At 40.1% G+C, this 7,500-nt stretch overlaps 1 pseudogene; it reads left to right on the top strand.

Annotated features, from left to right (window-relative positions):
• Positions 1-4,396: 4,396 nt before the first annotated feature.
• Positions 4,397-7,500, top strand: part of LOC138020868 (uncharacterized) — a 3,487-nt pseudogene continuing 383 nt past the window's right edge.

Raw genomic sequence — 7,500 nt, 5'->3', positions numbered from 1 at the left:
CTAAGAATATATTGTAATCTATAGACTAAAAAATAAATAAATAAACAAATAAAAAATCCTAAGAATCGATGAAATCAAAAGTGTAAAAATGAAAGTCTAAAAATATGCTTGTTGAAAAAGGTAGGTCTTAAGCTTAGCTTTAACGATAGAGACAGATGTGCTGCTTTTAATCTCAGATGAAAGCGATTTCCAGAGGTAAGGCGCACACACTGAAAAAGCCCTTAACCCGATCAATTTACGCTTGTGCGTTGGCTGCTCCAATAGAAGTTGGTCAGCAGACGTAAGAGCTCGCCTGGGGATATAAGGACTGATGAGCTCTGTCAGGTACGTTGGAGTCGCACCAAGGAGTGCCTTAAAGGTGTACAGAAAGATCTTAAAAACAATACGCTGATGGACCGGGAGCGCTTAAAGGAGTTAGTTTCTGAAATCCCTATCATTGGTGCACATGAAGGCCAGCTGTGACGGTTTGTCACATAGTGAATAACTGACACCCACTTCTCTTGTAGGACTTCGGCATCGTTATTGCAGCCCCCTGCAAACCACCACAGATGGTTCATGATTGATGGAATCCATGGTGCCAGGTCTGAGCAACCAGCTTTTTTAGACGTTGTGGATAATCTCTTGCTGACTGACTTGGCCAAACGCCATGGATCAAATTGATGATCTATCTCATCATGGTTTACTCTCATGTCTTTCTTGATTTGGGGGTGTCTGTCAGTTGATATTATGTCAACTTTCATATCATTAGGCTGAATGTTTCCTAAAGTTGTAACAAAACCTTTTTTCTCCATCTGATTTGAATTTGTCACCTGAGATACAGATACAACATCAAAATCGACCACTTTCTGGCTTTCCACATCAAGGAAAGTGTATGTGCAGTATTTTGCAGAGTGTCCAGGACTGTCACAATGTCCGTCTCCAGCCAAAACAGAACCTGCTTGTCTTGCCTTCAATTCATTAAAAATCTCCTGTTTCTGTTGTTTCCAAGTTGTTTTAACAACAGGAAAGACAAAGTGTTTTCTGACGTTGAAATATGATCCCTTCCCAATGGATTTTAGGTTTATTAGTTTTGACAGTGCTTCAAATTTGGAGAAGGAAATGCCACAAAAGAAAATCCCAGCTGTGATGAGAAGATTCCCGCCTCCTTTGATACCGGTTAAAGGTGGCTGTGATTGCCATAGATACTGACAGTTATGAATGCAAGTTAATTTAAGTGACAGCTGAGAGCCCTCATTTTGTACTTCAATGGTATTCTCCAAAATTATTAAGGAGCCACAATTCGGGCAAAATCACAATAACTCATTTAACTGCTCCTCATAAACTACAAGACCTCGCTCTTTGTAAGTATCCCTTCTGATTGAATCTGGATTGTTGTTGGAGTTTTGGGAGTCTTGAGAGCTACAGATTTCAGAGCCATCCAGACTTAGGGAATATTGAGACCCACTTGAAATTGTTTCTTGAGGAACAACTATGTCCATAGTTTCCTCAACGTTTGGGAGCATGATATGCTCTTCAGATTCGGTGTCTTCACATGTGACAGTGGGAGGGTGGTCATTCAAATCTGGAAAGAGATCTACTCGCGATTCGTACCCATCTTCATGACCACTGTCTTCCATCTGGTCTGAGCTGTCGGAAGTGAGTAAGTACATGTACTGTGTCGTGGATGGTTTTTCTAAGATATGTATGATCTGACAAGGCTTCTTCCATAATATCATGGGGAAATTGGCATTCCACATCGCATGTTGTAACCTTTGGTTTACTATATACTTCAGAATTTTCCGCACTCGACGTTTCTGGCCATTCCGTTTGGGTAGCCACATCCTCAGTTGTTGGACCCACAAAACTACGGGATTGTGATGCAATTGATTGTCGCGTAGATTTGATGGACCTGGACTTCTCTGCAAGACGGCATCTAGCGTCTAGATATAGATGGACAACTCTTGTAAGCTTCAATTGCAGTGACAATGCAATGCCAATGCTTGTATAAACGTAACCTTTCCTTGTACTTCTACATGTTCATTGCCCTGACTTTAACATCTTCAGTTCCCACGGCTGCTCCTGTCTGCAGAGTGGCGGAGATCTAACTCGAAGGTTGTGGGTTCAATTCCCACGCTGGTGAGTGTGGGTCCATTTCCATCAGTAGGGCTAACGCTCACATGGTTCATATGGGATAGAAATCTAGCACTTCATCTTACACTACACTCTATTTGTTTAAAATATAAGTGCTACACGGCCAACGTTTAGATAAAAGTAACATTTTTTGGTATCAAAACAATATATACATGTAAGGCTTGTATGTATATGTACATACATAACCATAACCCTGCTTACAAACCTCTTGCCATTGTCCCTTCTTGGCACTTCTAATGCTAGAAGGACGAGCAGGTCGGGCTGGTTTGTGGGGAAAGGTCGTGGGAATAGCCTCAGGCTTAAGTTTTCGCTTCCAGGGACATGATCCAAGCAGCTCATTCTGAAGTCTCACGGTGTTTTCTTAGCAATCAGCATGGAAATGCTGTGAACACAGACGGGGACTTTAAGGTAGCGACGTTCTTCCCACGGCTTGAATCCAAGCACAGCGTAATGTTTTATCTTTCGGGAAAACATGAAAACTTATACTTGACTCTTTTCTGTTTTTCGCTTGGTTATTGCAACCAAAGGCTACACAGTGCGACATTTTGGACTGTACAAAGCAACCACGATATGTCATCAGCCTGTAGTGCATTGTGCTCCATTCAAGATGGCGGCCACGGGAATTTTAAACGGGCGATAGGGCTTATCTTTGGCGGACAATAAAAAAATTATTTCACTAGGTGAGACACTGTTTTTATTTGAGATCCTCTAATAAATACATTTTGAAACATTTTAGGCGATATTTGTGAAATTAGTGGAGGTTCTCTTTAAATACAAGCAATTTCCTCATCACCTGAAGTTGAGGATGCCAGTGGTGGAGGGTCCAAAAAGGAAACACGTTAGTAATATTTTAATTTGATGATTATAATATTCTGATAACATATGGTATGTAATCAACCCCTCTGGTTAATTGACCCACTCCGTTAGTAGATGATACCATGTACGTGTAACGTGATGGCAAACAGTCAAGCTACACAAGGTACTGAAGTTAATCAAGCCACCGAAGTTGACCAGTTTCTCAACTATAACTATAAAGAAACTGATCTGGAACGGATCAGTTAACGATCTTGAGACCTTTTTAAAGAACAAGTTGTCCTCAACGACTGAAGATGGCAATAATTCCACCATCAACCGGATCAACTACTCAACAAATACTAAATATACCATCTTCAAATCAGGATAAGTTACAGTTAAATTTTATCCAACAACTGAACGCTTCAAATCCAGGGAAAAGAAGGCAGTGATCTCAAAACTAGGCTACTCGATATTCTTAGCCCAAACTTAAATACAAGAAACAACGAATGCACTGACAAAGAATTAGATCTTGAAATTTACTCCTCCGAAGATGAAGACTCTGTTACCACTAGTGATTTGCCAAGTGACCTGAGAGAATTAGAAAACTTTATTGACTCTGTAGCTGAAATACAAGAAGAGCAATTGCAGACTGCGACTGTTTGTGCACATGAAGAAGAAATGGCTAAACTTTGGAAGGCTATTGAGTTAATTAATTCTAAACTAAAATCCTTGGAGTTAATTAATTCTAAAGTTGAATCTCCAGCAAAAAAGGTGTCTGAAAAGTTCAATCAAGATGTGGCCTTAACATGTGAAAATGAGTCACTGAAGCAAAAACTTCACGAAGCTGAATTAGAAACACAAAGACTTTCAGATTAATGAGTATAAATTCCTCTAAAGTGCAAAACGCCCCTCAGACCGCAATACACCTCTGTCACGCTTCGGCCATATTGGATTCAAAATGAGGCTAGCCATACATGAGTAGCTATGCAAAATGGTGACTGCAACTCCTGAAACCTCGTGCTGGAGCAAATCCTTACAAATTTTACCTGAACTAAGCTTACGATTTGTTGATGAATGGGCAAAACAAGAAAAAGTACTGAAGAAAGTGTTGATTCGGGGCTAAAGTAATTTTTGTGAAGGATATATATTTGACGTGGAAGGTTTGTATCAGCAAAACGCGGCCTTCTCTAAACTCTCTGTAAGGTTTTGTTTGTGATGTCTGTAATAGCACACACTATCCCAACCTCGTTCCCAGGGCTTTCCTCCACCGAGGAGAGGAGGGGCAGGAAAAGACCCTGGCATCGGCCGATCACATGACTAATTTAAATATTACATTTGCCCCTAATTTATGCTAAAAGTTTGGGAAATCCTCATTTTTGATTGGCTTTTGTCATTTCCCCAAAATACATTCTATCGAGCTCGAGAGATCTGTAGAATATTTTTTTTTTTGAGCGGTCGTACGATTTAAGTTATGAATGAAGTTCCGGCAAAGTCTACTCCAAAGATTTATGTTCGTAGTTCAGTTTGTCGGCTTTGTGGTGGTGCCAATGAAAGTCGTCATATGCTTCGGGTTTTGAGCAAAACTGGTCTTGAGAAGAACCTTCCTTCGAAGGTTCATTATGCCTGTGGAATAATAATAAACGACGGTGATTGCCTTACAAAGCTTATTTGTAGAAAATGTGAAGCATTCATCCACAAGGTATGTGACTTTAAACAACAGTGTCAAAATATGCAAACTAAACTTGAGCTTGAACAATACTGTTCGGTGAAGCGTTGCATGGAATTGTCGCCATCTTGTAAACAGCCTGCAAAAGGTTCTGCTGGCAAAAGTAGAGGAAAGGCTTCAGCAAAACAACTTCTGTTTGGAGAAACATCGACCGAGGTCAGCAAGTCTGATTAGCAAGAGTTCGTGGAAAAGGCTGACCCTTCTTCAATAGTTAACAATGCCGACGAATTATCAACACCATTGCGTGGTTCCCAACATCAGGACGATGATGAAAACAACCTTGGAGCTATTATAAATGAAGCATTGAATTCAAAGCCAGCTGATGCTATGGCAGAAATCATTAGGACACATTGTCCAAGTGTGTTTTTAGCATTGAAATCGGCCATTGCTGCAGAGGTCAGCACAGCTTGTCAGAAGCTTTGCAGACGTTCACAAGGCTCTGTTTTGTATAGAAACAGCTACGAGAGTCTGAAGGAATTTACATTTGATAGTATTTGGAACGAAATGGAAACGAATCTTCCTTTCATGATCCAGTTAATGAGTGCTGTTTCTGCGAAAAACTCTGCAAACATTAGTCTTGATTTATGCGTGAAATATGGTTTCATTTACTCAATCCTGATGAGCGAACGATGGCACAAACTTAGCGCCCTTAAGCGTGTCAATACAGTTTAGGTTCTAGAGGGTGGATGCACAAAGCAGGTAAGAGAATTTGCATTTTTATTAAGTCGGTATTTTAGGAAGACAAAGTATTTAGAGCAATGCTAGCTATGCTGCCAAAAGATTTGGGAAAAAACTGTGAACTCTTAAATGCCTGTATGAAATTAATATTGGTCTTTTTTGAACCGCTTTTCTTATAGCTTAGGCTGTTTTTTTCAACAGTTTCTTTTACCTTTAGCGGTATAACTGCGAGACTTTGGGAGACCCTTGTTTGAAAAAACAAGACTGAAACGCTGGTGTCTCCTCAAAATGTGGCACCCAGCCTTAAATTCGAGTCCAACAAAGTGGCTGAGTCTGATAAAGTGGTGGAAATTTTTAGTTTATAATACCTGGGTCTAGAAAAGGGGTAAGCTAGGAGAGCATTCTCATGCAATCAAACTTCAAGATTTTGAGATCGTTAAAATTCTTGCCAGTCCAATATTATGAGACTCTAGTTTTTGCATCTGAGAATTCTAGACTCAAGATTATTTTAGGGAGACACATTATTTACGACAGACCATTTTACACCCCAAATTTACTGCTGTGAGGTTGCTCCATCTGGTGACATTAATAAATTAAAATTAATATGTAGCACATTGCTTGGCAGTTGGAATTAAATAGTTTGAATTTATGCCATGCCTCACTTGAATCAAAACAAATAACATAAACAAACCTCAAGTGTGGGCAGTGTGGACCAGGACCAATAATTATCATCCTACGCCTGTTTTCAATACTTAGCTGCCATAAAGTGTTAGAATTTCACAATCCATTACTTTTGTTTTTTATCATCAGCTTCAAGACCGACTAAACAAACTTGGTGTTTGCCTCTCACATGGAAGTGGTTGAAAGAGTGAAGTCTGGTAGAGTTTTCCGGGGCACTTTTGATAACTGGGACTTAAAAGTGTTAAAAGGACATATGACAAAGGACATTCAAAATGAAGATCTTCATTTATTTGCATCAAACTTCATTGAAAACAGGGTCAATTTTTCACACCTTCTAAATGTTCACCCTAAGGGGGTTATTGCAAATTTCCCCCGTGACCAGTTTTCGTTAAATGTCAGAAAATGAAAAGTTTACCTGAGCAGTGCAAAGATAATTGTGGGAAGAATAATTCTTGAATTTTTCCGAAAATTCAAGTGGTTGAAGTCAGTTATCCCCAGGCAAATCCCTCATGTTTACAGTAATGAAATGGCCCAGAGAGCCACCATTGTGAACTTACCAATGAAGCTAAATATGAGGATTGTGTCAGTATTTTGATAGCATATGAGAGGTGGATTGCTGAAATTTATCACAAGGCAGGGATACTCAAGGAAGTGCCACATACTGACAACCCTGAAGTGCCAGGGGCACCAGCAGCACCTGGACAACCCAATGCTCATAGGCAGGACACTCCTGATGATCCCATGAGGGAAATGAAGATTGTCTTTGCTGGTGACCAATTGACACGGGTGCGACTTGCTGGAGCAAAGGATTTGCTCTCCGGTTCCCACATTCCTTCAGACCGTTTTGAGCACTGCTCCCCATTCAAACCAGTCATGTGGCACACCAAAGCATCCTTGTTACAATATTCATATTCATTCCTGCACAAAGCTGAATCAGTGAGCTAAGTTGGAACTCTAAAGTATTTCAGAGAAAAATTCAATCGCCTAAATGCCACTCCATCAAAAGTACTTGATTGCTATGAAGGTAGTGAAGAATTGTTCGTGAGTGTGGGGAGGGCATACATTGTTACTGCTGCACTCACCTTTTTTGGAATGGCCAGCACTGAGCAGATGCCCACCAAAAAAACCTTTCCCCCACATATTTCTGCTCAATCAGAGGAAAACGAAGAAGATTTATTTTGAAGAAGTTTTTGGAAAATTCATTGATGTTTATCTCCTGCAAAAGACTACTATCACAGATGGGGAAGATTATGTAAAACATTATGCCCTGTGTTTCATCTTTCTTACCATCCTTGTTTTGCCACTGAAAGACACTGCAGCAGAAGCAGATGGAGAAAGAAATCTTATCAATCAGAAATTACTTCTCTCTGTCTTCAAATCTATGGGAGCATACAGCAAATATGCCTTAGAAATGTTTACCAGTATTGCACACATGGAGTGCATGCTAACTCCACGCCTTGCTGAAGAAGTTAAATGGGGTTTCTTTGTCA

Source organism: Montipora capricornis, chromosome 10 (genome assembly GCF_036669925.1).
Source record: "Montipora capricornis isolate CH-2021 chromosome 10, ASM3666992v2, whole genome shotgun sequence".
In the NCBI taxonomy this organism is placed as follows: Eukaryota; Metazoa; Cnidaria; class Anthozoa; order Scleractinia; family Acroporidae; genus Montipora; species Montipora capricornis.
This window is presented reverse-complemented; position numbering and strand designations above follow the sequence as displayed.